The 8,079-nt window shown below is 40.3% G+C and overlaps 1 long non-coding RNA gene across 1 annotated transcript; it reads right to left on the reverse strand.

The window, feature by feature from the left end:
• Window positions 1-1,894: 1,894 nt before the first annotated feature.
• On the reverse strand, window positions 1,895-3,985 carry LOC135566852 (uncharacterized). The gene is made up of 3 exons (XR_010462197.1): window positions 3,745-3,985; window positions 3,387-3,523; window positions 1,895-1,974 (listed from the first exon to the last, which is right to left on the reverse strand). It is a non-coding gene; the product is annotated as an uncharacterized LOC135566852 (long non-coding RNA).
• Window positions 3,986-8,079: the final 4,094 nt, after the last annotated feature.

Raw genomic sequence — 8,079 nt, forward strand, 5'->3', positions numbered from 1 at the left:
TAGACTCCATGTTAGATCAACTATTATACAGGAGAGAACAGTCCTTCTAGACTCCATGTTAGATCTACTATTATACAGTAGAGAACAGTCCTTCTAGACTCCATGTTAGATCTACTATTATACAGTAGAGAACAGTCCTTCTAGACTCCATGTTAGATCTACTATTATACAGTAGAGAGAACAGTCCTTCTAGACTCCATGTTAGATCTACTATTATACAGAAGACAACAGTCCTTCTAGACTCCAGGTTGGATCTACTATTATACAGTAGAGAACAGTCCTTCTAGACTCCAGGTTAGATGTACTATTATATAATAGAGTGTTACATTTTCTCTCTCTTTATCCACTCGTATGTTTAGAATAATGCTGCTTTTCTAATAACCAACTTGGTTGGTTTCATGCAGTAACTGATTGACTGGAAGGAATCCACACTGAATAAGCAATTTCCCCAGTACACCCAGAACATTGCTCTGGGAACCAAAAAAGGCGTATCTCAGTTTCAAGGTAAAAAGCCTGGTGTGATATCAGATATCATATCTCATGCAGGAACCAACCATGCTGATATGACTTGTTTGTGTCGCAGTATAAAGGGTCTCAAATCAAATCAAACTTTATTTGTTACACGCGCCGAATACAACAAGTGTAGACTTTACAGTGAAATGATGACTTACAAGCCCTTAACCAACAGTGCAGTGCAAGAAGAGTTAAGAAAAATATTTAGCAAGTAGACTAAAATAAAAAGTAATTCAAATAAAAATTAACATCAATAAACTCCATGACTGTGATATTAAAGATTGATTCAGTTCCTTAGATTTTCTTGTCCTTCGTGGTGAATTTCCTCAACAACAGAGAGAACAGTCTTTCTGTTATCAATTCATTGTATTGTTGTTGCATATGTTCTGTTATTTTTATTATAATGTGTTATACATTTGTCTTGTTATATATTGTATGTACTTTACAAGGTAAGTTGAATGAGCAGAAAATAGTTTACGATTGACAGAACTTAGCATAATCTTAATTAGCAGTTCAGAGAGTACTGAGGATGAATCCTATTTTTCACAGATCCATCTGTATTTATAGTAACAGTAATAGTCCCACCAAGCTCCTGTGTCTGATGACCTGGAGTAGAAATACACACAGTTCTCTGCTCCACCACCATTAGGCTCTCCACTGTTCCAATACCTGTAGAAGAAACAACACAGAATCAGAATGGCATTGTTCCAATACCTGTATAAGAAACAAGACATAGAATCAGGCTGTCCACTGTTCCAATACCTGTAGAAGAAACAACACATATAATCAGGTTGTCCACTGTTCCAATACCTGTAGATGAAACAACACATAGAATCAGACTGTCCACTGTTCCAATACCTGTAGAAGAAACAACACATATAATCAGGTTGTCCACTGTTCCAATACCTGTAGATGAAACAACACATAGAATCAGGTTGTCCACTGTTCCAATACCTGTAGAAGAAACAACACATAGAATCAGGTTGTCCACTGTTCCAATACCTGTAGAAGAAACAACACAGAATCAGGCTGTCCACTGTTCCAATACCTGTAGAAGAAACAACACATATAATCAGGCTGTCCACTGTTCCAATATAGAAGAAACAACACAGAATCAGGCTGTCCACTGTTCCAATACCTGTAGAAGAAACAACACATATAATCAGGCTGTCCACTGTTCCAATACCTGTAGGAGAATCAGGCTGTCCACTGTTCCAATACCTGTAGGAGAAACAACACATAGAATCAGGCTGTCCACTGTTCCAATACCTGTAGGAGAATCAGGCTGTCCACTCTGAACCTACTTCTCCAGACAGTGATGTCATAGTGACACAGAATTCATTAATGTCTTACTTTGTGGTTAGTGGGTGTCGTCCACCCATTTCAGGTCCCCTCAGTAACAGAGTCAGTCAGACCAATCCAGACATAGTTCTTTACCCCGCATAACCAATTGACTAATGTCTATAGTTGTGGAAGAGATTCAACATTGTTAATACATAGTCTTCCAAAAATGTTTTCCAATTTCAAATATTAATTGCAAGTAGTTAAATTACCAAAGGAAAACTGGTCACAAATCTTGCTGCTGTGAGGGCACACTGTGGTATTTACTCAATATATATGGGAGTTAATGTAAATTGGGTTTCTTTCAAGTTCTTTGTGGATTTGTGTGGTCTGATGAAAATATGTGTCTCTAATATGGTCATACATTGGGCAAGAGGTTAGGAAGTGCAGCTCAGTTTCCACCTCATTTTGTGGGCAGTGTGCACATAGCCTGTCTTCTCTTGAGAAGACATGGCCGCCGTAGGGTGTCTGCCTACGGCGGCCTTTTCTCAATAGCAAGGCTATGCTCACTGAGTCTTTACATAGTCAAAGCTTTCTTAAATTTGGTCAGTCACAGTGGTCAGGTATTCTGCCACTGTGTACTCTGTTTAGGTCCAAATAGCATTCTGAATTTTGCTCTGTTTTTGTTAATTCTTTCTAATATGTCAGTAATTATTATTTAGTTTTCTCATGATTTGGTTGGGTCTGATTGTGTTGCTGTCCTGGGGCTCTGTAGGGTGTGTTTGTATTTGTGAACAGAGCCCCAGGACCAGCTTGCTTAAGGGACTCTTCTCCAGGATATTGATAATTAGCAGGTTTCGCCCAATTCTGCTCTGCATGCATTATTTCGTGTTTTACGTTGTACAGAGGATATTTTAAGAATGATGTATGCAGAGTCTCAATTTGATATTTGTCACATTTTGTGAATTCTTGTTGCGTCACCAGACCTCACAACCATAAAGGGCAATGGGTTCTAAAACTGATTCACATTATATTTATTTGCCAGATCCTATTTGGTATGTCAATTTTATGTTCCTTTTGCTGGCCCTCCATAGAAGGCCCTTCTTGCCTTGTCTCTCAGATCGTTCACAGCTTTGTGGAAGTTACCTGTGTCGCTGATGTTTAGACTGAGGGCTGTATAGTTTTTTTGTGTGCTCTAGGGCAACGGTGTCCAGATGGAATTTGTATTCATGTTCCTGGCAACTGAACCTTTTATGGAACACCGCATTATTTTTTGCCTTACTGAGATTTACTGTCAGGGTTCAGGCCTGATAGCATCTGTGCAGAAGATCTAGGTGCTGCCGTAGGCCCTGCTTTGCTGAACTTTTGAACTGTAGACATTTGACTTCAGATTCTAGTATGGTGAAGACCGGGCTGCAGACTGTTCTAGAGTGCCTTCGCCAATCCGTTGATATATATGTCGAAGAGGGTGGGGCTTAAGCTGCATCCCTGTCTCACTCTGTCACTCTCTTTTGTCTCTCTCTCTCTCTCTCTCTCTGTCACTCACTCACTCACTCTCTCACTCTCTCTGTCACTCTCTCTTTCTCACACACCTGTTTCTCTTGGCTGTTGATGATGACCAGGTCTGCTCCTCTATTTCTGCAGTCCTGTCTGCTCTCCTCCCAGGATTTTGTCTCAGTAGAGACGTAGTAACAACTGCTACCAAGCTTCTTCCATCCTCGAGGACACACTATAAGTTGAACATTTCTGCTTTAGTCACTTTCATACAACAATGAATTAAGTATCAATCAGACAGTCAAGGAAGACGGGACACTAACTAATGGACAGTTTGGAAGTCACCTTTTTCTCACGTTTCATTTCATAAAAAAGTTACATTTCCTGTTTGTAAGTGGCATGTGAACTGGATACAGAGACTGTGAAACAGAACAGTCATTAGACAATTTGACTCACCTTTCTCAACTAAAGATTGTTTCAGAAGTTCTGTCTCTTTCTGTAGCTGGTCTCTCTCTTTGGTCAGGGTGTTGTAACTGGTCTGTAGCTGGTCTCTCTCTTTGGTCAGGGTGTTGTATCTGGTCTGTAGCTGGTCTCTCTCTTTGGTCAGGGTGTTGTCGCTGGTCTGTAGCTGGTCTCTCCTTTGGTCAGCGTGTTGTTGCTAGTCTGTAGCTGGTCTCTCTCTTCAGTCAGATTGTTTCCACTGGTCTGTAACTGGTCCTCTCTTTGGTCAGGGTGTTGGAAACAGGTCAATTGGTTTCTCTCTGTGAAATAATACACGACCAATGAACAAGGTAACAGTGGAAATGTTAATAAGACATGACCAGGGTTGGGGTCAGTTAAATGTTAATCAGACATGACCAGGGTTGGGGTCAGTTAAATGTTAATCAGACATGACCAGGGTTGGGGTCAGTTAAATGTTAATCAGACAAGACCAGGGTTGGGGTCAGTTAAATGTTAATTGTCCGTTCTGAATGTAATTGACTGGAATGTAAATGTAATTGAACCCTGGTCATTACACCACTGATGATGAAGAATGTTTGAGTGAGAACATATCAAACTCACGGTAGAGAAACAGGCCTATGATCCCAGCCAGTAGGAGAACACACAGAAGCCCCAGACACACTGCAGCAGCTCCAGAGTATCTCTTCCACCACTGACAAGACACTGAAGCACAAATTATTACCATTAAAACTTATTCTTTATCAGCGTTGTATTTGTATCTACTTTTGTGTCAATTTTCTGCTTGAATCAGTGAGGGAAATACACCAGTTCCAACACCTCACATATTCTACTGCTTGACTTCCAGAACTTCTTCCAGAATATTGGCTTAAACATATTGCAGAGTTCAGGCACCCAAAATGAGTACTGAAACGTATTTTTAATCCACATTTTATTTGTCATATGCTTCGTAAAAAATATGCTTGTCACACCGGAATCTGTTTCACCTGTATTTGTGCTTGTCTCCACCCCCCTCCAGGTGTCGCCCATCTTCCCCATTATCCCCTGTGTATTTATACCTGCGTTCTCTGTTTGTCTGTTGCCAGTTCGTTTCATTCGTCAAGCTTTCCATCTATTTGCACTTGGTCCTGTCTGTTTCTAGTTCCTCTTTTCTAGATTTTGACCATTCTGCCTGCCCTGAGCCTGAGCCTGCCTGCCGTTCTGTACCTTTTGGACTCTGATCTGGATTACTGACCTCTGCGTGTCCTCGACCTGTTCTAGTAATAAACTTTTGTTACTTCGCACATCGTTTGCATCTGGGTCTTCCCTTAAACGTGATACGCTAATAGTGAAATGCTGACTTACGGGTCCTTTCCAACAATGCAGAGATAAAGATACAACATTTACAATAGTGATACAAGGAATAAATAAACAGTGAATAGTGAAGAAGAATAACAAGTCTAAGTAACATGGTGTGGCAGACAGCAGGGAAGGGTGAGGGAAGTGGTGATTGAAGGGAGATATCTTGCAGCCCGCTGGCTCTAACCCCGAGCCCAATATGGACTTCCTGCCCCAACGAGGCAAGCCTGTGGGTCGTTAAGCCAGGGAGTGCTTGTGGATAAAAGAGGAAGCGGGCTGCACAAATGGAGGGAGGACTGTTATGGACAGTGTGAGCAAAGAGAGAATTATCTATCTGTCTGATTACCTCCACTGTGTACCAAAACGGTTTGGCTGAGGACCCGAGTTTTAGGACACCAGGAGAACGGTACGGACAACGAGAACAGATTGTGGACTGTGACCTGGTTGCGGAATTCCCCCATTTTCCCACAGTGTTCAATTCTCCCTTATAAATACCCCATTTGTATTCTAATTGTGCTTCGTGTTCGTGTTTGGGTATTGAACGTGGTGATGTGGAAACCCCACCCCTATAGATGAAACATTGAATTTGGCATTTTGCTATTAGCCAATAGAAATGCATTGAATAACATTTTCACTACATGAAATAACAGATAGTGATTACTGCTATTAGCCAATAGAAACACATTGAATAACAGATTCACTACATGGAACAACAGAAAATACCCAAAATATCAAAAGGATGTTCTGAAGTGTCTAAGAAATGTAAGGAATACCCCTGAAATGGACAAAAGTTAATGGGATCTTATTGGCACCGTACGAAACATATACACGATGGACAATACCACTCAATTGGATGCCGTTTCATTCAAAACATATTGCAAATGACAAGTGTCACACAGCAAAAATCCCATAGATGGCGAGCGCGCTCCACAGTAAATGTTCATATTGCAAATGCACATCAAGTCAAGACCAAGGGTGCAATTTTGAAAATGTGAAAAAAAAATCTAAAACTTATCACTCCCCTAAAAAAAGTGCTTTCTGTGTTTTTCAAAATGTTTTCATTTTTTTGGTCAATTATACATGTATAAGAACTGTATGAACATACTTTTGTCATATTTTATTGTCATTTTTTTCACTTGTCCATAAAGCATACATTTTGTCCATTTGCAATATGATTTCATAGGAAGTCAAAAGTCAGTGAACCATTGCCAAATGCCATTCGAAATCTGTAAATGCAATATGAAAGTATTGAAAGTGCCAAATCAGGATGTTATGTCCATTTGCAATGTACGATCATAGGAAGTCAGTTTCCAAACCCAAAAGTAAATTAACCAAATGGCATTTATACTGCCCAAATTAAATATAGCACTATGTTATGCCAAGAATCAACCTAGATGGTCTATTTGTCATGAATGATGAGGGAGAAGTGGGACTCTGTTGTTTTTTGTTTTGCTTTTTATGTCCAAAATGACCAGGGCACTCCCTATTGGATGGGCACGGGTGGGGGTGCTCCTACCCAACCATAGACCACTTGCTCCCCATTAAAAGTATTAAAACCATTTAAAAAATTTGCTCCTGGCAAGGCTGTCCATTTGCAATATGTTTCAATGGGCATTTACCATCACGATTTTGACATGCTTAAACATACTGCAGAAATACAAAATTGACTGGCCCGATGAACTCGGGATGTTCGGGATAGGGGTTCCTCTCCATCACTCGTTGGTGTTGATTTCAGAATGTCAATTGCTGATGGTCTATCACATATTGCAAATAGACAAGTCACCAAGCAAGTCACCATCCATCAGTCAATTAGATATCATTCCGACACCAAACTGATACAAACTGACACCAAGCCCACTTTGTCCAACTCGTTTAGAAGACGACTATCACATATTTCAGAGCAGGCTCAAAATTCACAGCGCCTTCTAATAAAAACATTAAACACGTACTTACGTTCTAGCTGCGGGTTTAGTTCTGACATGTGTAGGCCTAGCTGAGGCCACCCCAAATCCCAAGTTTTGCTCGATAGGTCATTTGGAACCTGAGCGGCGACCGTAATTGGTGCTGAAAATCCACATTTTCTGTGCGTTGCTACGGGGTCCTTGAATGAGTTATCGGACAGAAACGTTACGGTCCATCTCTATGGGCCAAGGCGGTTTCAATGCACCTAGTCTTACGATTCTGGGAATTTTCTAAATGTTGTCATTTTTGTGATGGTCAAAATTAATTGAAGTTATTGCAAATGTACAAGGCTGTTTCTGGTCTGAGAACCTTCTAGAGCCACATTACTCACTGTGCACTATTGACTTGAGCTCTAGAACAAGTTTTTAAAGATTCAGAGCTCTAGGTATGATGGTTCTTTGATAGTTCAGAACAAAGGTAACTATTGCAGGCTCTGTGTGTCTGTAAGCCTCACACTATGTCACTAAGTCCTTGCTGTGTGAGAGAGCTTTTCTTTGACATCTGTTGGGAGAAATTACTGATTTACATGAGGGTTGCCTAATCACACATATGAAGTTTTGAAAAGATCTGACCTTGTTAATTATTTCGAAATAGCCCCTATGACACCGGTTTACACAGGAAGCTGAAAGTGAACACATATCCTCCTTGGGGTAGGCAATTATAGAATTTAGAGTTTTAAGTCTTTACGTTAAGAACTGACTTATTTACGGAGGGTTTAGTGAGTGTGTGTTATTTCAGAAAATCACAGAAATCTCTCAGAGCTCCGAAGATTAGTATGAACACGCTGGATCTGTAACTGTTTAAAAAATAAAATAAAAAATTGGAACATCACCAATTTGACATTGTACCATTTCTCTTAAATGACGAAAGATAAATGTCTGGTTCTTTTTTTATTGACACCGTAGGTTCCTTTACTTTGATGTGAAGCGGAAAAATATTGCTCTATTTTCATTTTGGACCTTTAATCACAGAAAAATGGCCATAACTCAAAAACCGTTGAGGCCTAGACGCCATCTTGTTCAGGGCCAACTG

The sequence above is a fragment of the Oncorhynchus nerka genome, unplaced genomic scaffold, assembly GCF_034236695.1.
Source record: "Oncorhynchus nerka isolate Pitt River unplaced genomic scaffold, Oner_Uvic_2.0 unplaced_scaffold_3098, whole genome shotgun sequence".
Taxonomy (NCBI): Eukaryota; Metazoa; Chordata; class Actinopteri; order Salmoniformes; family Salmonidae; genus Oncorhynchus; species Oncorhynchus nerka.